Source organism: Lactuca virosa, chromosome 8 (assembly GCF_052849685.1).
Source record: "Lactuca virosa cultivar CGN04683 chromosome 8, Lactuca_virosa_CGN04683_v6, whole genome shotgun sequence".
NCBI classification, from domain to species: Eukaryota; Viridiplantae; Streptophyta; class Magnoliopsida; order Asterales; family Asteraceae; genus Lactuca; species Lactuca virosa.
In genome coordinates, this window is record NC_136433.1 from 97,112,506 (window position 1) to 97,136,412 (window position 23,907).

The window sequence follows — 23,907 nt, forward strand, 5'->3', positions numbered from 1 at the left end:
CATTGTTATATATTTTCGCCAGGGTGTGTAAAACCCCAGGACGGCCCTACTTCTAAGTTGATCTTGAAAGTGGAACTTATGATCTTCATCTTCAAATTTAAACTTTAACAACTTCTTATCTTTAGAGTCTTCGGATTGACTAATACTAACTTAGTTAGACGTTGTTGATCTTCTTTAAGTAGATTAGAAGGCAGGCTTCAGCAACTCAAGATGTCTGGATCAGCCCACACACAAAGTACTTAACACAGATTTAGTTGGCCTACACTCAAGATCTCTACATCAACTCAAGACGTCTATACCTTTCAAAAGAAATTATGTAAATCAAAAGCATTCTTAAGTTCTACTCCTTAATTTCCATCGCAACATTTTCATATATTTTATATGACTTAGAAAATAATGTAGTTATGAGCCCCTCATTTACTTGTGAGGATAATTGATGGAGTCACAGGGATAATTGATGGACTTACATGGTGAAAACATATTGACAGCCATAGTCATGATTTTGAGTTTTTGACCAAAGTACCATAGTTCAAATATATTTAGGTTATGTTTGTAGAACATATCTAACTTTTCGACCTTCTTTCATATTTTTTAAGTTTGGTAAACTAAAAAGTAGCTTGGAAATGTTAGAAAGACACAATAAGTTAGTGACACTGCTAATAAATATATACGCCTATTGGGTTGCACGCCTACAATCTAAAAGGAGAATAAATAAATAAAATGACTAGTTTGTTATTCTTCAATAGTTTGATGGTTTAATTTTTAAACTATAAATAAGAGGGATTTAATTTTCAATTATGCATATTTAATTATTACTAGATAACTATCTATTTATTATAGATAATTATGTGATTAATTTAAAAGGTTTGTTTGGTGTGCAATTTTAACATAAAAGAGTGCTTTAATTAAAAGGTTTGCTTGGTGGGAAATTTGACATGAAAGTCAGCCTTAAGTCGATCACAAAATTTTCTTGCCTCTCCCTCATATTTGCAAAAACCCTAGCCTCAACAAGTAAGGGTTTCAGTCTTTTTGGTCCCTAAGAAATCACAAAAGACAAGGAGAAAGAAGAAGGTATTCTTGCTTTGAAGATTGTTTCTTTTGGTACAAGTGCAATGGAAGGATTCTCCTTTGGATCTTTGTGTTTTCTTTTTGTTAGTAAACACACATCAAACCTCATTGTAGTTTATATTTGTTTCTTAAATTTATAAACATAGATCAATGGCTTGATCATAATATTTTGTATAAATTGCTTTTGTTTTTTGTTTTGTTTTGTAATCTTTGAATAAGTATCATGATTCAACAGTGGTATCAAAGTCTTGTCGACCACAAAAGTAGAAAAATCACTTATCGCACTAAAAGAAAGAATACAAAGCCTTCCAACACTAGCAAGCCTCGATCTGGTAGAAACATTATCCTTATGCATGGAATCAATACTAGAAGACAGTGGTGTCGTCCTCGTATTTAAAAGGAAAAAAAAACTCCAAATCTACTTCATCAGTAGAGCTTTACAAGCACCTAAAGTGAATTACACAGACCGAGAAAAGCTAACCTTAGCCTTGATACATGCGGATAAAAGGCGACTAGGATGATTCTTCTGGGCTCATCACATTGAAATATTCGCAGACCAATACATGAAACAAGTACTACTAAAGCCGGAGAAATCATGACGATTAGAAAAATGGGTAATTGAGTTGGGGGACATGATATCAAAAACTGGCCCTGAAATAGCATCAAAGTGCAAGTTATGGTTGATTTTCTGACCTAGATCCCACACGAAGGCACAAAACACCCCACAACCCGACCTAACTAAAACAAGAAAAAGCAAGAAACTATGAATAGTGAAATGTAGATGTCACATACCGACGGGGCGTCCAACAAGGAAGGATCTGAAGCTAGATCGGTCCTCACAAGCTCGGAAGGAACCAATTTAAAACCACATATGCGCTCAAGTTAGACTTCTTAACATTAAATAATATAGTTGAATATGACTAGCAAAAGACACGGGCACAAAATATCTTTCGACATTTGTAGACTCCATGTTAGTGGCCAACCAGATACTAGGAATACAAAGCAAGAGAACTATGAATTTAACAATATCTAAACGCGGTCAAGAGACTAGTAAAAGGTTTCAAAACATTCATGATACAATAAATCCCCCGAACCAAAAACAAACACGTTGACGCCCTCAATAAATTGGTTGGTCTTTCATTCGAGGATTTAACATAAAACTTCTTAGTAAAGGTACTAATAAGACGAAGCATCGACAGAATAAAGGTCAATGACATTCCAGTTGGACCAAACTAGATGACACCATATTATGACTACACCTAACATGGAATCCTAACATAAAATAAAAAAGAATAAAGAAAGATAATGGAGAAAGCTCCACAATTTGTTATTTGGAGGAATACTCTACAAAATAGGATATCTTAGACCATGTCTAAGGTTCACCAGTCAGACAGAGCTGGAAAACAATCTCATTAAAACACACTTCATAACAAGTAGAGCACACCCGATAGGTAAAATTCATAGTGGTTGCGTTTGACTACTTCACAAGATTGATAGAAGCATAACTCGTTAGTATCCATAACATGAAGAAACATAATTAAATTTATGTGGAAACAAATTATCCCCAATATGGAGTACCACCCACCTTAGTTTGAGATAACGAAACCTAATTTACTAAAAAATCATATGAGAGACTGGTGCGAAGAAATGGGAATTACGCAAAACTTTACCTCTGTAGTGTGACATCCCCATTTTCCCGGCCCGAAAAAAACTTTTTTCTTTATGCTTATTTAAATCAGGGTATATTTTTATTGCAAAATCTATTCCCAAAACATGTAAATAAATATTTCCGAGGAAAAAATTTTCATTAATATATAAAACTGTGGGATGTCATCATCGATACAGATAACATAAGCATAAACTATTCATTACAGGCCTTATAACTTTTACTCATACTAATGGCCTACAAACTCCTCAAATCTCTCATCAGATTTAAACGCATCATCCATGTGCTTTCATACCGCTACCTGTGATACAAAGAAAACTGAGTGGGTTAGGCTTGGAAGTCTGTTGACCACACAGGGTTTTCAACCTATAATAATTAATTCTTTTAATTATATATATACATCAAATAATTAACCAAATTACTCATTCTCGTTATTCTCACTTTCTGATCCTAAAATACTGATCTCAAGGGTCCTATCCTAAGGATCATCATAAGTAACGAGTAGACAATACTGCTTCCGGGGGGATAAAGTACATCATATGAACATATTGCCCATTAACACCTACAGGTTGCGAGTGTGCAACATTCCACTGGATTGTCTAGAATATTTGTGATCGTTATCTATACTCTGCTAGATGAATAGTTCATCAGTACAATAATACTGAAAAGTCATGGCCTCTCATCATCATTATTTCATCTTCCTCGACCCTTTTCTACCCAGTATATTATAAGTATAAAATATATATACGATTAAATCATATTATATAATTTCATCTAGCATAGATATCAAGAACGCATATATTAGGCACATAATGCATTTAATTATCTAGATACTTCATATCTATGTGTAAGATGAAAGTAACTTTACACTCACTTGTTAAAGTGTATGACTCGAAATTTAGGCGGCACTTTGCGTAGCACTTTATCTTTTCCTTTGATGTGACCTAGGTATAGTTATCACTAAGTCCTAGTCTTATATCTTTGTGACTAATGATAGTCTATACTTCTCAATAATTCCACTGTCCACATATCTATAGCTAATAAGGAGTAACCAGGTAAGCTCATATCAGAGGTAGGGTCCGTTTGGGATAAGGTATACTGTTTGGAAATCCCACTTTAATCACCTCACTAAATCCAGCTTAGGCATCAACCCTATAAGCAAATCAATCAATATTATGACATGGAATCATGGACATATTGCCCATTAACACCTACAGGTTGCGAGTGTGCAATATTCCACTGGATTGTCTAGAATATTTGTGATCGTTATTTATACTATGCTAGATGAATAGTTCATCAGTACAATAGTACTAAAAAGTCATGGCCTCTCATCATCATTATTTCATCTTCCTCGACCCTTTTCTACCCAATATATTATAAGTATAAAATACATATACGATTAAATCATATTATATAATTTCATCTAGCATAGATATCAAAAACGCATATAGTAGGCACATATTGCATTTAATTATCTAGATAATTCATATCTATGTGTAAGATGAAAGTAACTTTACACTCACTTATTAAAGTGTATGACTCGAAATTTAGGCGGCACTTTGTGTAGCACTTTAGCTTTTCCTTTGATGTGACCTAGGTATAGTTATCACTAAGTCCTAGTCTTATATCTTTGTGACTAATGATAGTCTATACTTCTCAATAATTCCAACCCTAATATTTGGGCATACCAGGAGTACTTTGGCCGTACGTCGGTTAGATACAACCCTAATATTTGGGTCTTGGACCCTATTTAAAGGCCTTAACTCATTACAAACCCTTCCTACATTCAGCCTCCATCATCTATAACCCTAAATTCGAAACCCTAGCCCCATTTGATAGATTCTTAAGCCTTTGAGTGATTTTGATGTGTTTTTGGTGATTTTGGAAGAAGAAGAACTCATTGGAGGAGTGTTGGTTAGCTAGAAGCTTGAAGATCCAAGACTCTTTTCCCCTTTACAAGCTTTTGGAGGTATAAAGTTTTAATCTTGATGGTTCTTTCTTGTAGATCTAGTTTGGGTTATGATTTGTCATGTTTTGGCCCCTTGGTTGTGGTCCTTGTGAGTAGAAGTTATTCTAGAACCTTTGAGCCTCATTTTTGGTCTTTATTGAGGTCATTAAGTCATAAAAATCGGATCTTGATAAGTATTATCCTTCCATGCAATAGCTAGTGGCCTTTTGATGAAATTATGGATTTAGGGATTTGGTTTGGACACCTTTAAGCCATGCAAAGTCATAAACTCATGAACTTTATGACTTAGGACGTCCCAAATGAATCAGATCTAAGAGATAGACATTTTGTCTTAAGGTATTAAGAAGTTTGGGGTTGAGTTTGGGCAACAAAGTAGTACGTTGGGCATACCCTCTAGGTACACTGCACGTAGCGGGCTTGAATGAAGTACGTTGGACGTACTAGGGTGGTACATGGGGCATACTCACCAGATGGGTTGTTGGGCCATTTTTGGGCCTTTGATCATTTTGGGTTTAGGCTTTGCTTCGTTGGGCCAGGTATGGGAAGGGTAAAATAGTATTTTACCCCTTGGTATGATAGTATATGATTTGGTCCTTGGATTATGGATGATTCACTTACTTATTAATTAGGAATGATTTTTGGATATGTTCCGTGTGAGGATCCCGGTAGCAGCAATGTGTGTGTGTTTAAGTTAGGCCAACTTACATGAGAGGGTTGGGCCCATTATTTTTCTGGCTAGACCCATTGTATGTCGGGTTAGGCCCATTTGTATGTTGGGCTAGGTCCATTGACTATGAAGGGATAGGCCCATTATTATGGTATGGGCCTAATGTACGGGCTACGCCTAATGATATGTATGGTATGTGGTATTTTGGGGAACTTACTAAGCTTTGTGGTTACAGTTTCATATTTATGGTTTGAGGTACTTCCGGTTTGAAAGGGAAGGGCCCAACATGACTGCACAACATCCCCCAGAATTTATTCCTCTTTGATGATTTTAATATGATGTTTAAATACTATTTTTCATTTGAATGGTTTTAGGAACAAATTGATATATGAATTATTGCTTTAAAAATGAAAATTTTAACTTGGAATTTCGGAACGTTACAAGTTGGTATCAGAGCCTTGGTTTGAGGGATTCGGTCACACTCTCGGGTGTGAATGAACTCAAACTGAGGAATTAGTAATCTTTTGAAAAAAAAAGTTTCTAAAAAGATTTTTATAAAGAAAAAGGGGGTGTCATGCGTTCAATCAGCCGAGCTCAAGTAAGTGATTCCCAGAATACCCATACATGTTGATATGTTATATGATATGAATGCTTGCATGCTAGGATGAGGATAGGGATACATTCAGGAATTGCATGATAGATCACCCTGATATGTGATGCCTTGTAGCCTAGGAGAATTGGATGATATGCTAGATTTGGAATCTATATTGGTAGAAGTGATTGCTAGGTGTATTCTTTAAAAAATGTATACGATTAGGATAATATTTCATGTATTGTGTGTAATTTGCATGCATAAGGCAACCGACAGTGAGAATAGAAGTTCCTAGCATGGTAGTAGCAAGTGAGGTTGGGATGTCCTTTGTTTGTTTTGTGACTTGTAGTGTTACTGCACGAATGTTTCTTGCTTTGTGCTTTGTGGGACCCTTAGTGATGTGAGTTAACTATTAAGTGAATACGTTAATTTTCATGCTACAAAGGTTAAATAATCTCAGAGTGATGGATTAGACCCTATTGCACAGCTCTTGTCTGAGTTCAACCATTGTAGGGTTGAGTCTTTTACTCGAAGGATTATCTAAGATTTGTTGCATGTGATTGTATTCATGAAGTAGTTAGATGACTCTAGTGGGAGTTCTTCAGCAGCTGATGGCAGGGAGAGGTCGGCAACCTATGAGAGCCTAGGAAGTTCAGTCGTGGGTTTGGTTGCACTATTTAACAGGTACTTTGAGTACCAATTTAAGAAGGTGACTTAGAGGATTTAGGATAATTCTTGAGGAAAGTATAGGTAGGTGTGGAAGGTAGTATTGGGCCTGTCTACTGAAATCACATGATCCATACTCGAATCGAGAAGGTTCATAGAGAATATAGGAAGCCTGTAGGATGAGGATTCTTTGGGTATGTTCTGATCATTTGTATGATTGTTTTTCAGAATGGTGATGATCACACGTGGAGGAGGTTCAGGTTCTGATTCAGGCTCAGGTGTAGGTACTTAGCCGATTGATGATCAGATATGGGAGTTCATCTCGTCGGAGATCAACCGTAGTATCTTGGAGCAGACTCCTACGATCTTCGGTTCGATCAAAGAGGGGATTATGGAGATTTTGGATGAGCGTTTATGCACGTTTCGTACTAAGATTTGGGCTATAGTGGGGGCTCGCACTTTTTCCTTTCGTGATTTTCGTGCTTGTGGAGCTCCCGAGTTCTTTGGGGAGAAGGACCCCATTTATAGTAGGAGGTGGTTAATGGACATGGTAAATGCTTTCCAGACGAGCTTTTGTGCCGAGGGGTCAATGGTTAGATTTGCTTCCTGTTTTATGAAAGACAGAGCTCGTGACTGGTGGGAGGAGGTGGATTTCGCTTTGGGAGTCGAGGCCATGGAGACGATGACTTGGGATGAGTTTTTGACCCGGTTTAGGGCAGAGTTTCCACCAATTATCGAGGTGCAACAGTTGGCGAGCTAGTTTCAGGACCTTCGCTAGACGAATGAGACTGTAGCAGAGATCACTGCCAAGTTTAGGGAGAGGTCTCTTTTGGTTCCACAGTATGGCGCAGAAATGGAAATGAAGAAGACTCGGTACCATGATATGCTGCAAAATGACATTAGAGAGTTCGTTAGCTTTCCAGCTTGTCGAAATTTAGAGGACATGATAGCTAGAGACCGAGAGTGGGAGATTGATTTGGATTACATCGGAAAGAGGAAGCCAAATCAGGTTCAGACCGTAGTGGGCCAGTCGAAGAGGCCCAGGACTCATGATTTGCAATTAGGAGGTCATCTGGGCTGGAGCCGTTTTGCCAAGTGTGGGAGGACCCATGAAGGGAACTGTCTTTAAAAGGGTAGGGGTTGTTTTAGTTGTGGGCAGACTGGTCATTTTAGCAGGGATTGTCCTCGAGGCTCAACTCCGATGTGTTTTCACTACAATCGGGTAGGCCATAAGAAGGTCGGTTGTCCGAGGTTGATGGGTGGAGCAGTGAGTGCACCTGCTCTAGTTACTTTGAGGATTACTGACGGGCGTGAGGGCAGGACAGAGGCACCAGTAGTGAGGAGCTGAGCATTGCAACTGCAGGCAAAGAAGACCAGAGTTCCACTGGATGCTGTCGCGGGTATGTTTCTTTTTCGTTTCTTTCATACCTTTATATATATATATATATATATATATATATATATATATATATATATATATATATATATATTGTGGGATCATGCGATGTATGTGTAAGACATTGTTTTTGGTCTAGTTCCATTTTGTTGCCTAATTATTATTATCGAGGGTTATCATATTCCATTTTACATACCGAGAGTCAGGAGTGGAGCACATCTTATTGAGCTAGAATTAGGTTGTCAGTATGTTGTTATGGGCCTTTGGTGGGAGAAAACTAGGGGTCCTGCTCCGAGGATCAACATTTGGATCTGCATGTAGGATTAGCACAATGGGTCAGAGGAATTACAGCGCAAATTTGTTTGGTCATTAGTAATTCAAGATAGTTGCAGGGTGCAAGGGACTGGTCAGAACACGAGTGGAGAGGAGTCTCTTCTAGGTTCATGACTTTAGGATTTTGAGTGGGGTCCTCACATAAAAATCTTTCAGGAAGGGATCTCATGGAAGCTGGATGTCCCACTTTGGGACAACAAAGTCAGAGTTCATAGGTGCTTGTGTCTCTCAGGATGGATATCAGCTGATTGTTGTTAGGCTTTTGACCCAATCGCTACCGCCAGTCGGTTAAGAGCGGTAATGACCTATCACTCCAGACTGTGGATGAGGAATTGGTCGTATGGGTATGTTCAGGAGTTGGGATTGTCAAAGGAAATTAACTTGTATCTTTGGTAAATGTTGGGGTGCATCGATCTTTAGGTAAGTAGGCTATCAGATTGGTGATCTGTCCGTTCTGGTGAAGGGTTTAACATTCATTGGCATTAGTAAGGCTGGCAAAGGGTAGTAGAATCCGAGTGGGGGAGAACCATTTAGATTAATATAAATGATTACAGACACAAAACAAGGACAAGTTACATACCCCAGGCAAGTGGACAGCTAGTTTTATTCGCGGTATTGACTAAGGTTACTCAAGTAATAAAAAGTATGGTTATCATGTCGAATACGGAAAGCATCAGTAGTAGCGCATATTATTGTGAATAGCCTCAGTTGGAGGGTTGTGCTAGAACCCTTCTGCCTATTCTTGTCTGAAAAAGGCTTTGGAGTTTGAAGCATGGCCTAACTCCTGATTTGGGAATAGTCGGACGAGGCTTCGACTCATGATGGATCATGGTTTAGTATGGAAGATGGATGTATGTTATGGAAGTGCTGTAAGACTACGGGTAGCCGTAGCATTCACCAGGTTGATAGGTTATGATGGAGGTGTTATAAGATTACAGGTAGTCGTAGCATTCATCAATATGGGTTGGACCATTGCAAGAGTGATTGTTGGCTGTAGAAGGAATCGTACGACACACATGGGTCGAGGTGGACCGTTATTGTAGGTTGACCACTCCTTGTTGGGAATGAGGATTCTCGGAGGTGTGACGGTGTATTAGGTTTGTATGGCTCTCAGATGGGTGAGACCCGTGGGTGAGGCCCGTTTAATTATGTTATCATAGGTGAGACCCATGGGCGAGGCCCGTTCGATTATGTGGATTGAGCAAGATCTGTGGGTGAGGCCCATTTTTTTATGATTGTATGGGTGAAATCTATGGGCAAGGCCCGGTTGGTTAGGTTAACTTGGGTGAGTAGGCCATCCAGATATTAGAGAGCATGTATAGGACAAGAAGTAATAGTCGTAAGCCTCCAGACCAATGATGGGATGATGGCAACATCAGGGTGATTTGCAAGCTTGAGCGTCCTAACAGACTAGATAGCATCATGGTTGATCGCGAAATCAGAAGGTCCATGGCTCCTGAGGATGGGGCCCGATTGTAATTGGCTCAGTTAAGGTGCTAGATCACGATTGGAGTAGCGAGACTCTGTGATCAGCGAACTAAACCTGTATGGTACTTAGGCTAGGGTATCCTTTTTTAGTTAGACTCTTGGGCGAAGTCTCGTGATTTGACTATGTGCGAAATGGTGGGATGTAGCAGGCGGTAGGGGATTCTGAATCCCAGAATAATAGAAGGTTCTGCCAGCAGCAATAAATGGTCACGGACTCTGTTTTTTCCAATGGTGCCAGCAGATAATTCAGGGCCAGAAGAGTTTCGTTCGATTGAGTTGCGAAATAGTGTCATTTTGACTGTGTATCAGAATGGTTTCGTAGGACGGAAGGTCAGGCAACTAATTAGATTTATGAATTTTTGGGAGGAGTAGTGACAGTTACTATTAGGGCTAGGATCTCAGAACTACAATCAGGATCCTCAAACCTCAGGATCCCAAACATACTTTAGGATCCTGACTATTATTTTCCAAATATTTATAACGATTGTATATTCTATTATCTCTCCCACATGTGCAAAAATAATCAGTCAAAGACTTATTCTCAACGAATAGTCGTCACAACCATGCAAAAGACCCGGAAGACCAAGTCAAGTAACGTCTATAAGTTGATCTCGGACGATCCCGAAATTCTCATAGTTCTTGTTATTAGCTTTAGACAATAAAAATCACTTGTATTCATCACACGACACACAAGACTTAGAAGAACAACAACACTTGTACTTATACTCTTTACATTTTCTCTGTAATCGACATTTTCTATTAATAAAACCATCAAGGCAGGTGATCATTATCACTTCCCAAGGTTTTATGTGGTAGATCCTAGCAAGGATCAATGGCTTTCCTTGTAAATAACTTGTGTCACTTTGATCAACATTTTATACTGACATTATTCTAAACATCAAAACCTCTCATACACTTTGGTCCATTCTTGCTTGTTCATTTTTTGACCAAAACAATTTGGCGCCCACCGTGGGGTCGTGGTGTTCAAAATCCTTCAAAAAACCATGTCTACTCAATCGAATCTGTCTTCTTCCTCAATTCCTCCCATTTCCTACAAAAACCGTCCACCACCACCGGCTGGAGCTCCCAAGAAATTCTCAGAAACACCGAAAAAAAAACCTTTCTAGTCGTTACCCAAGGACTCCAAGATCCTCCTGTGTTGATATCTAACAACGAAATCTTTGCTATAATAAAGAGACTAGAACGACAAGTCGCCCAGCAGAATGAGGACAAAAATCCACAAGCCGCGGGAGGCAGCGCCCTCGATCTTGCAGCCCATGATCCTGAACTTTGATAACCCGGGATCCTCAGCGGTTTGTCGTGAGATAGGATCCTCAATATTGACCTTTGTTCCCGCTTGGGGCGGGACTCCGAGAAACCAATCCCATACGACCCAGGATCCCAACGAAACTTTTTTTACTCCCAATAACTGTTGGATAAGGTGTCTAAGTCCATAACTATATTTGGTATGTACTTGACCCGAGAGTAGCATGGTCCATTTGGGTTGCATGGCACCGGAACAATTTGTAAGGATGGACTTTTGAGAAGAGGATATTTATGATTTATTAATATATTATAATTTCTAATATATTAATATGAGATCACATTATTTAATTAATATTGATCAAGAATTAATTTGGAATTAATTTTGTGATCAAAAGAGACTAATTAAATATATGAGGATTGATTGTGTAAATCAGTCATTCTTATAAAGTGGGCTTATGATCCATAGTTCTTTATGTTGGGCTAAACCCATGTGGTGACCCATGGATACTCCATGGAGGTTAAAACCCATGGAGCCTAAGGAATGTGGAAAGTCATGCACATTAGGGTTTACATGGTGTAACCCTAGTTGTGACACACTATATAAGAAACCTCATGGCTACCAAAACCAGCACTTAAGTGAGATACAAGAGGGCTAGCCGATTTTGTGCGTGCAAGACAATCTCTTCTTAAGTTCTCCATTGTTGGTGGTGTTGTATGAAGCATTTGAGGCATCATACTTGGGGTGCTAGGCTCTTAAAGGCTTAAGGTTTCAAAGCTACAACAAAGGTAAGTCATCTAACTAGATTTTGTAGTGTATATACTCCATAGTATGCTAGTTAGGATGATGCCTTGGAAAATTGAAAGTTTGCATGTATAATAGAGAAAATATAGATCCAAGGCATCTAGCGTTGCATATACACCATAGGAGGGTTAGAATGCTCAAAACCCTTCAGTGGTATCAGAGCCTAGGCTTGTTTTCCATTATACTTGATGCTACTTGTTTTCAAAGCTTGAAAAAATCGATTTTCTGCTTCCTGGACAGTGAACTCGCCAAGTCCACTGACAGACTCGTCGAGTCCACCCTAAAAACTGACCAACTCACCGAGTCAGTTCATGCACTCGATGAGTTGGTGCTCTAGAATGCAGAATTTCGAGTCTTAAAGCCAGAATTGGACTAGAATCATTACCCTAAACTGTTTTTGAACAAATAAACTTGTTTTTGATGTGGTAATGATTGTGCTTATCCAATTTCAAAGATAATTGTCAAAGTTTCATGTTTTGTATTAGTTTATGTGATTAGGCTAATTTCATGAAATTTTTTTGATATGAATTATCTTGTTCATATGAGTTTAATTGAATCATGTATGAATTATTTGATTATTGTGTTAATTAAAATAATATGTTAAATGCTTTTAATGGACTCCATAACTTGTCCTCAAGTTATGGAAAATGAAAAGTTTTTTCTTTTAAGAGATCATTAAACTCATATGTTATGGAAATGAAAAGTTTTGACATGTTGCAAACCCTAGAATTTTAAAAGTTAAAATTCAACCCTTATACTTTATAGTATTATAAGTTTAATAATATATATATATATATATATATATATATATATATATATATATATATAAGATCAAGTCAGTCTTACCGTTAGTAGGCCTCATTCATGAAGCCGGTCTATAAGGGGGGTATAAGGTTACTGCCTATAAAATGGTGGTTTAATGGGTGTCCACTCTCACCCACCGCTTCCTTGACTGGTGGAGGGTCGTTAGTCAAACGGGTAGGATAGGACTATAATTCTCATTAAGTATAATGATAGTAATAAAGTAACTAAACCTTTTATAAATTCCCAATCTTAGTTACTTTAGGAAAATGTGAAATTGATGCTAATACCTGAAAATTTCACTTTGCACCTTACCAAGTCGTTGATGGAGCGTGTGTGGTTAACCGGCACATTAACTTGGACTAGTAAGGATGGCAAAGGGTGGCCCAACGTTTATCATAAGATCAATGAAGCATGTGTGGTTAACCGGCACATTGATTGGGTGATAAAGTCGAGAGTACCAAGTACATTTTGCATGGTTATTCACACCTTGTTTGTGATCCTCGGTATCCCAGTCACAAACCTGAAAGGCATAATCGAGATTTAAACATGCCATTGAATTGTTTAATGAATCTCAAAGGATCTAGGAATTTCAATCCAATTAAAACTTAATAACAATCTAGTTTTTCATGGTGGAAATTGGTAAATCGTCATTTACCTACCTTCAAATATTTTGCAAGTTGGATTACGACATCCCTTTTCCAATTTGTAAAATATTGTGTTGGGTCCTAGCCTTAATATTTCATTTTGGGTGTTATATTAAGGACTTTTTATCTAATCTAAACTTTGTCTTTCTTTCTTTTTCAGATGTCTTCCAACACTGCTTCTAACTCAAACCCTACTGGCTCCTTCTCTCTCATGAACCTTTGTGGGAGAGTCATCTTTGATGGTTCCAACTTCAATGATTGGATTAGGAATATCAGGATGGTCACTCGCTATGAGGACAAGGAATATGTCCTCGACAAGGAGCTTAAGGAAATCGATGAGTCTTCTGCTACTCCTGAGGAGATCGCTGACTTTAGGACTCATGAGAAGGATGCCACCAAGGTGTCTTGTATCATGTTGGCCACCATGACAACTGAACTCCAAAAGTCCTATGAGGACTTCTACCCTTTTGAGATGCACCAGGACCTGATGGAAAGATACCATCAGAGTGTTCGTCAAGAGAGGTATGAAATCATCTCTTCCATGATAACAACTAAGATGAAGGATGGTGAACCCATCACGGGCCACTTGCAGAAAATGCAAAGGTTTGTGGACCGATTGCTAAAGTTGAATGTGAACTTCTCTGAGGAGTTGGCTATAGATATCATTCTACACTCCTTACCTCCATGTTATGATCAGTTCCGCATGACCTATCATATGAACAAGGAGGAGGTCACACATAGTAAACTTCAAGGGCTTTTGAGGAATGCCGAAAGTGGTCTCAAAGGTAAATCGGTTGTTACTACTCCTACCACCGCCCCTGTTCTGGCAATTGGGCAAGGGAAAGGGAAAAAGAGGAAGGCTCCCTCAAAGAGCCGCAAGGGAAAGTCTCTTGATGTGTGACAACTTGAAATTTCTATTCTGTACAACCATTCACTTCAATAGAAGTCAGAATTGTTTCTGCTAACTTTCAAGCTTTTTGGAGTCAGTTTGAGTGTTTAAAAGTTAGTACTTCAAGAGATAACTGGAGAGAGGATGCCCTAGGGTTTATTGTGCATCAATAAAGTCTCAAAACTTCTAGAGTTTGGAGTTTACGACCCAAACATGGTGTTTACGGCCGTAAACCCCAAGGAGTATAAATATGACACTTAGTTATTTTTATCACTTTTTTTACCTTTTCAAGTCTAGAACATCAAAATCCTCTCAAGTATCATCCGATTTTCCTTCTCGATCTTCAACTTTGTAAGTGTTTCTTGCCCTAATTAGTTGATATCTTACTTAATCTAGTGATCTTACATGATTTCATCCGTGAAATCATTCCATTTGTGTAGATCTTCAAGTGTTCTTAGTTTTACCAAGAACACCAAGAACACACACTAGTGTTCTTGGACTTTTAACACCCTTTCAAGCTCCTTTATTGTAAGTACTCTTACCCTAGTGTGTTATAAGGCTTGTTACACTTCTTAATCAACTAGAAAACACAAGGAAACACAAGATCAAAGGTGTTTACGGTCCAAACATGTTCTTGGACCGTAAACCCTAATGAATGGGCCATTGTGTGCCCTAGTCCCTTACCAAGCCTTGGATACTAGTCTAGATCATATCCTTGAAGTGTATAGGACCTTAAACATCGAAAACATCAAGGACCATTAGAGTTTATGGCCGTAAGCTCATGGAGAAATGGTCCATGGGCCGTAAACTCTACAAAAGGGTGAAATGTTGCCACAATCACTTCCTAAGGCTTAGACTTGAAGTAAGGATGCTTCATTATGACTTTTAGGACTTCAAAACACAAAATGGTAGAAGTACCATGGGTTTACGGCCGTAAACTCATGGGTTTACGACCGTAAACTCCATGGGAGTTGGTCCCAAAACCGTAAACTCATAAAGAGTTTACCCTTGGACCCTAAACTCAAATGCAAGGCCCTACAACCCTTAGATGCAATCCTTAGTATTTATAACACTTAAATCAAGTGTTTTTCATGTCCTAGGGTGTCTTAACTTGGTTAATTAGTTGTTAAATGACTAATTGAATACATATATGTGTTATTATATGTTAACTAGGATCCTTGTGTGTGTTCAAGTCTTCACTTGACACTTAGCATCCTATACCATCCGTTCATCCAAACCACTCACTACAGGTGAGTTCATACCCCTTAATCAACCTTTTAAATTATTTTAAATGCTTTTATGGGGGGGGGAATACAAGTTGATCTATTATAGTTATTATATCAATCACATGTGATTAATAACTACCAAACAAGAGGATTTCTTACTTTTCAAACTGTGTTATCAAACAAACTACTTCAAACTGTTTTACAAACTCTTTTACATATCAAATACTTTTACAAACTCTTTTAGATGTCAAATACTTTTATTAAACTCTTTTAAACTTATATTTTGTTATATTGTCAAATGCATGCCTATATATGTATAGTTATATAAGAAATGTTTAAAGGACTTAGGACTGCTAACCCGCTTTAATTCCTTTTCCTTGTTTGGATGTGGCCTTAGGGTATAGGTTATTTGTCCGAAGGTTGTCTAAATATTAGTTATATATTATGTATACCTATATAGACATAAAAGTTCCTTCTTTCTATTCAATACCTTTGGGTAGCAAAGGTATACAAACATGTTCATACATACAAACCATATTACTAGTAAACTATAATACGTGTCGTTTAGGAAGATACTAATACTATTACTAGAACAATGAAACATACAATGAGTCAGTTCATACATGAGTCAATACCATACAGAGAGAACATAACATACAAATAGAGAATACTATGTTGAGAAACAAACAATACCATACAGAGAGAACATACAATACCATACAGAGAGAACATACAATACCATACAGAGAGAACATACATACATACTAGACAGGGAGAGAACATACAATACAGCTAGTACATACAATACATATACAAGTGCACTAATACAGTTATGTGAGCCACGTAACGGGGCATGACATCACCTGTCATGGCTCGTTTTGTATCCAGAATCTCCTTAAATGGAGAGCGTTGAGTTTGTGTATAGATCTATACTGGATTGACTATCCTACACCTTGCTGCTCGCTACAGTGGGACTTGCAAGTCTACGGGTGCCAAACGTCATTTCTTCCGACGTCTTATATCGTCGTGTTTATAGTCGGTAGTATGGTACAGGCCGATCACATGGTACTTTAAATAACAATTGGTTTAAGGTAGTTAGTACAGCAGTAGTTACTTAATACAACACTACAGTACTATTTTATTTCCCCATTGCATTTACTTTGTGATCTTCACACAAGGAACAGTAATGTAAAAACTATATTTTTGTTTAATGATAGTCAGATTTGGGAAAATACATACTCTTACAAGAGACACACACACCAACACTTGATGCCTTGGTAGAAGGCTACTTTTAGTAGAAAACATAGGGATTTCTAGGAGAGTTCAAACACTTAAAAACATCTTACAAACATCTTACAAACACTTTCGTACAAACACAGACACTAATATACTTATGATCTCACCAGCTTTAAAGCTGATAAACTCTTTCAAAATAACTTGTATTCTCAGGTCACCAGTAGACAGGTACCGATGCCAGGTTTTGAGAAGATGGAGCTCGTTCAAGACTCATCTTTCATTTTGATTTATATTTTTGGTGTCTATTAAACTTGACAGAACACACTTGTATTAAATTATATTATTAATGCAATGGATGATGTTGTTGCTTGTTTACTACTTTGCATTGTTGTGATACTGTACATGACGTCCTCCACCCCCGAACGATTCCGCCGTTCTGGTTTTGGGGTGTGACATGATGGATCCTCTTCAAGTGGGGCCAAGGCTGGTTCTGCTGCTCCCTCGACCATTCCTAAGGAAGCAGAGTGTTTCTATTGTCATGAAAAGGGCACTGGAAGCGAAGCTGCCCCAAATACTTGTAGGATGTCAAAGATGGGAAGGTTAAGGCCACCCATGCAGGTATTTATACTATTCTATCTAATAACTCATCACATTCTTGTTCTTGGGTCCTTGATACAGGTTGTGGAATTCACATTTGTTCCGATTTGCAGGGACTAAAAAGAAGTAAGGATGTGGAGCACGGGAAGATAAACTTGATCATGGGGAATAGGAAGGTTTCACCTGTCACCAAGATTGGAGTTTACTCTTTATTGCTTAGTATTGGGTTAGAGTTAGATTTGAATAATTGTTGCTACTCGTTTTAAATGGCGAGAAATGTTATTTCCTTTCATGGTTTGTACAAACAAAGATTTAGTTTTTCATTTGATAATGAATGTGGTGTTGTTAATGCTTATTATAATGGTGTCTTTTATTTTAAAGCATTACCTTGTAATGGTGTATATGAAATTATGATGGTTTTAGACAACTTAGGAAATAATGTGTTGCACATTGATTCTTCCAATGAATTAGATAAGGCATGCTTGTAGAATTGGCGTCTTGGACATGTCAGCAAGAAGCGCATAGGCCAACTCCAAAAGGCTGGAGTTTTGGAGTCATTCGACTTAAGGTCGGATGACACTTGCGAATCTTGATTTCTTGGAAAGATGACTAAGTCAGCCTTCACCGGTACTTGTGAAAGGAGTGAAGGTTTGCTGGATCTCATACACACCGATATGTGTGGGCACTTCAGAACCACCACAAGGGATGCTAACTGCTTCTATGTGACTTTTACTGATAATTACAGTAGATATGGCTATGTCTACTTAATCAAGCATAAGTCAGAAACTTTTAGAAATTCAAAGAGTTTAAGCAAGAAGTGGAGAATCAGCTGGGCAGGAAGATACAGATGCTCCGATCCGATCGGGATGGTGAGTATCTTAGTATCGAGTTCCTATACTATCTTAAGGAATGCGGTATTGTTTCACAATTGACGCTACCTAGGACACCACAACTTAATGGTGTGGCTGAGAGGCGCAATAGAACCTTGTTGGACATGGTTCGTTCCATGATGAGTCGAGCTTCGTTACCTATTTTGTTAGTCCCTAATCTGCTTGTGTATCAATCAGATCCGTTTGATGGTGCGGAATCCCAATCAAACGGATGATGTCAGACCAAATAGAAGAGAAGGAGAAGAAGAATAATATGAATCTCAATGTATTAATGAATAGAATGATGATCCTTTACATGAGATTCACACACACTCACACACACTCTCTTTTCTCTAGTTTCTCTCTCTAGAACACCTTCAAATGCACACACTTAAGCTCCTCTAGTGTTCATCCTTCACATGCACTCCTCACCCTATATATATATGGACCTAAGTCCAAGCCCAAAATATAAATAATCCAATGCTCGGTCCAAGCTACAATTAATCCTATACTATTTTTGGCCCAAATAATAAAAACAATAAATGCTTAGAAAAGCAAAGTATAAACCATATTTTTGACCCAACAATCTCCCCCTTGGTTTATAGCTTTCTTTTCTTATCTTAAATGACCCAACATATTTCATTTTGGGGGTATGCCTTAGAGATTGCCGCCCATATCCTTAATCTAGTCCCAACTTAGAAGGTTACCAAAACACCTCACGAGATGTGGACAGGGAAGGCTCCCTCGTTAGACCACATCAAGGTTTGGGGTTGCGAGGCTTTTGTGAGGCGCAAGACTCACGACAAGCTCGAACCTCGGAGTGAGCGGTGTATCTTCATCGGCTACCCACATAAATCCCTTGGTTATCTCTTCTACAGACCAAGTGACAATGTTGTCTTCGTTGCAAGGAGTGGAGTCTTTCGCGAGAGAGCTCATAGGCCAAGGAGACAGTGGGAGGCAAATTGACCTTGAAGAACTTCAAGAGTCAAGTGGTGAAGGAACCTCAAACACTAGCAATCAACCTGAGGAGGAAACTCCTATCGATCCAATTGACAAGTCCTTACCTCTGAGACGTTCCAGTACAGTTAGAAATACACCTAAGTTTTATGGTTTCCATATTACTACTGAAGGTGATACATTTATCAGTGATAGCACACTAGTAAATTTGAATGAACCTAACAACTACAAGGAAGCCATGGTAGGCCCTGAGTCTGCTAAATGGAAAGAGGCTATGGACAGCGAGATTCAGTCCATGTATGACAATCAAGTTTGGAACTTGGTTGACAATGTACCGGGTCGTAAGACAGTCGGGTGCAAATGGATCTTCAAGAAGAAGACCGGCATGGATGGTAAGCTGCACACTTATAAGGCGCGATTGGTTGCAAAGGGGTTTACTCAAACTCCAGGAGTTGACTATAATGAGACCTTCTCACCAGTAGCAAAGATTAAATCTATTAGGGTTATGCTAGCCATAGCTGCATTTCATGACTATGAAATATGGAAAATGGATGTCAAAACCGCTTTCCCTAATGGAAAGTTGGTTAAGGATGTTTACATGAGTCAGCCAGAGGGTTTTGTCGATGCAAAGTACCCTAATAGAGTGCGTAAGCTTGAGAAATGCATTTATGGATTGAAACAAGCATCTCGCAGATGGAATCTTTGTTTCGATGAGAAACTCAAAGAGTTTGGCTTCTCGAGAAGCGAGGAGATTCCTGTGTATATGTCAAGGCTAGTGGGAGCATAGTTAGCTTTCTGGTATTGTATGTGGATGACATACTACTCATAGGAAATGACATCCCAAACTTGCAGGAGGTTAAGTCCTGGCTTGGGAAGTGTTTTGCTATGAAGGACCTCGTAGAAGCTGTCTATATTCTGGGGATAAGGATATTGAGAGACAAGAGTAAGAGACTAATTGGACTTAGTCAAAGTACCTACTTGGATAAGGTGTTGAAAAGATTCAGCATGCAGGATTCCAAGAAAGGTGAGTTACCGATGCAGAGCAATGCCAAACTGAGTAAAGCTCAGAGTCCGGGTACAGAGGCTGAGATAGCTAAGATGAGTCGAATACCATATGCTTCCGCTGTTGGCTCGATCATGTATGTTATGACTTGTCCTCTCCCTGATGTGGCCTTTGCTTTGAGCATGGTCAGCAGATATCAAGGGAATCATGGCAAGGCTCACTGGATTGCGGTAAAGAACATTCTCAAGTACCTGCGGAGGACTAAGGACTGGGTCCTTACCCTCGGTGGGAGTGATGACTTAAGAGTGGTGGGGTATAGTGACGCCATCTTTCAGACCGACAGAGATAATTTCCGCTCTCAGTCGGGCTGGGTCTTTACCCTGAATGGAGGAGCAATAACTTGGAAAAGTTCCAAGCAGGAGACAGTAGTTGATTCAACTTGCAAATCAGAGTACATAGCAGCAAGCGAGGCGGCGAAGGAGGCAATATGGCTGAAGAACTTCATTGGAGACCTTGGAGTTCTAACAGCTATAAAGGAGCCTATGGATATTTTCTGTGACAGCGAGAGTGCATTTGCCATAGCCAAGGAACCAAGGGATCACGGCAGATCCAGGCACATCGACAAAAAATACTACTTCATTAGACATCAAATAGAAGGACTCCTCGTGGCAAAGAGGGTATCGTCTAATGAGAATCCAGCAGATCCCCTCACGAAGGGACTGGGTAGGGTTTGGCATCTACAGCATGCGAGGCACATCGGGCTGAAGGACGATATTAGTTTAAATGATTAGATAGCTTTCGAAACTTGTAATAGTTGAAATGTAATTAACATGTGATGCTTAAATAAAAGGTGTTTTTTATTTACTAGTATGGTACTGTCTAGTGTCAATCATTTTTTATTTACTATCCACGGTCGATCATACGTTGGAAGTAGGTATTGAATCAAGACTGTCATGAATTTCGCTTGTAGATTTGTCTGAATTTTGTTAGACATAGCAAAGTTTGCTGCAACATTCATGAGTGCTCATAAGGTCTGAGTATTGGATTAAAACCACGCTCACTTGTATCACTTCATGGAATTTATCTCGAGTGATCGTGAGACGATAATATCATATAAGTCTTCAAACCAAGAGATATGAGTTGTTGACTGTGAGTTGGTTGTGCATTGATAGTACGAAAATGATTCAGTAACTTGATGCTATAAAACGTGCTTTTGTGTACAATTTGATGATTAGTTAGTACAAGCATATGAGTCGAAGTTTATCTGTTCCTTTTAATCCTTGGAGAATTAAAAGCGATATATTGGGCCCCTCGATGATTTTGTTTTGACTTATGTGTCGGGCCCGGTCAGAACTAAATTTGAGAATCTTCAGAGAGAACACCAGAGAGAATCTTCAGAGAGAACACCAGAGAGAACAAATCTTCTGGATCACTTCAGCAGGTTCATAGATAGCAGCAGACTGATTGAGGAGGCTTCAATGCAATCCATCACATAATCTTCAATTTCAGCTTCACCTTGCTTCTGGGGTTGAAGGACTGAATGTCGAAAAAATAATCTTCATTTCTTACTCCTTCGAATGAGAATTCTTCGATGATCACGTATGAAGCCTTGGCTCATAAATCTTCGATACAAACTCCATGAGTTTCATCTTCACCTGAAATCACTTTTCAAGACAAAACAAAACTAAAAGAAAACTTAGCACACAATATTTTTGGATTTTTCATATTTTCTGAAAAAAGAAATAAAACAGAAATAACACTATTTTTGGATTTTTTATTTTCTGATTTTTGTTTGGTTTTTAAAATTTTTAATTCTCCCCTAATATCTAAATTAGAAGAAAACTATGAACAAATTTAACAAAAATAAAAATGATATCTAACTTTAAGAGTGATTTGGGATCAAAGTTTTTTAGACAACCTTTATCCGTTTATCAGTACCTCTCCCTTCATGAATAGATCTGGTCAATCGCCGATATTGTGGCCCACTTAAACACGAGAGATTATGACAAAACTAGGACATACTATAAGTGACAAGACAATGTGATCCTAAGTTTCTAGATAATATTCCTTAAGGACCATTCAGCTAACGACGACCAAAGATATTGTTGTCCACCTAAATTGAGCAGCGAGATCTACAGACAACCTAGTGATTGTTCAATTTTAAATGTACTGGAAAATGTTTCCCGCTTCCTGACATACCCCAATAATCAGGAACTTCCAAAGTACTCCTTATTTTAGGTGAGCAGACAATTATTATGAGAAAAGTCAGATTTAGAATGCATATGCTATACACCCAGGTCGGATCTCTTCCAATCACGCAGAGGATGAAACATATGACTAACCAGATTTAGAGGAATTGAGAAGTAGAATGATGCATATGATGTGTACCAGGTCGGATGGTTAATCACACAAAGGGGACAGCATATGGCTAACAGGCAGGAAGAATTGCATAGATAGAAGATGCATAGAAATAGAGTTGCATATGTTGCAGTCCAGGTCGGATGTATTTCAATCACGCAGAGGAGGCAACATATGACTTAACAGAAAGAAAGCAAGAAAATAATTTCCTACAGACCTACTTTATTGGAATTCCCCAGTCGCCCCATCAATACCGGAATTAAGGACAAAGTCCGTACATCGAGGAAGAGTTAAACAGTTCTAGATACGGATAACTTTAATGTGACCGGTGAATTATCATGTATATCTCCATGCTCAACCTATATGAGCGTCGTATTGTCAGGCTAAATGGATCTATCTAGGTCAAGATTTTTCAAGTCTCTAGATTCCTTAAGTTCATTAATGCCTAGTCAAGTCCATTTTAATCTTTCGTGCCTACCAGCGCATCGAACATAGAGCCTAGACAATTCAGATTCAGTCCCTTACACAGATTCAGATTGCCTGTTATCACATGATTATATCACTTCCCAAAACATCTCCCTCAAGCACATTTCATTAACACCATATTTTTGGATTTTCTGATTTTTTTTAAAATTTTTTTTAAATATTCTAATTTTTGTTTTGTTTTTATTTCTCCCCCTAAATTTGTGCATAGGAGAGAAACGAAAGTAAATGCGCAAATTTAAACTATCCTAAAACAAAAATTAGTCTTTAAAGCGAATCAGCTTAAGAAAAACTCGGGAGTATAGAGAAGAAAACTCAAACCGTAAGTCACCGATTGAATTTGCATCCAGAAGGTCTGAGAACTGCACGCGTAATCTCAGTACAGATCTGAAAATTCTTCATGTCATTAAGCACTAACCCCGTTTGTGATATCTTCCTTTCTTCCTTTCCCGCAAAGGACACATACTCCCAAACAAAGTTATGAATGTTGTACAGTTGAGAGATGTCCCATATCATGTGCCTGGAACAGCCACTACCAACAAACCGAAGTATGATGATAAGCCTCTATAGCTGCTCCGACACAGAGCGGGATCAGTTGGTCTTTGGAACCCAGTCCATTTTGAAACTGGGTCGACCTTTGTCGTCTACGCAAGATACATTCTCCTACGACATGTCCTGTTTATCACAAACAGAAGATGTAGAAATATTAGAGTCATTAGAAAATTTGGGAGAGTGAGCCTTTGGAACCCATTTGTAGTTGGGTTTAACCCATTTCCTTTTCGATCTGATGGGTGGCTCAGTACATGCTTTTGATCTTGATGTCGGCCGTTGAGATGACTTTGACCTAACCGGTCTTTGTTTCACTGGAGCATCTCTTGGATTGGGCTTCTTGGCCGACATTCCCTTCTTGTCCTTGGGATTCGGATTC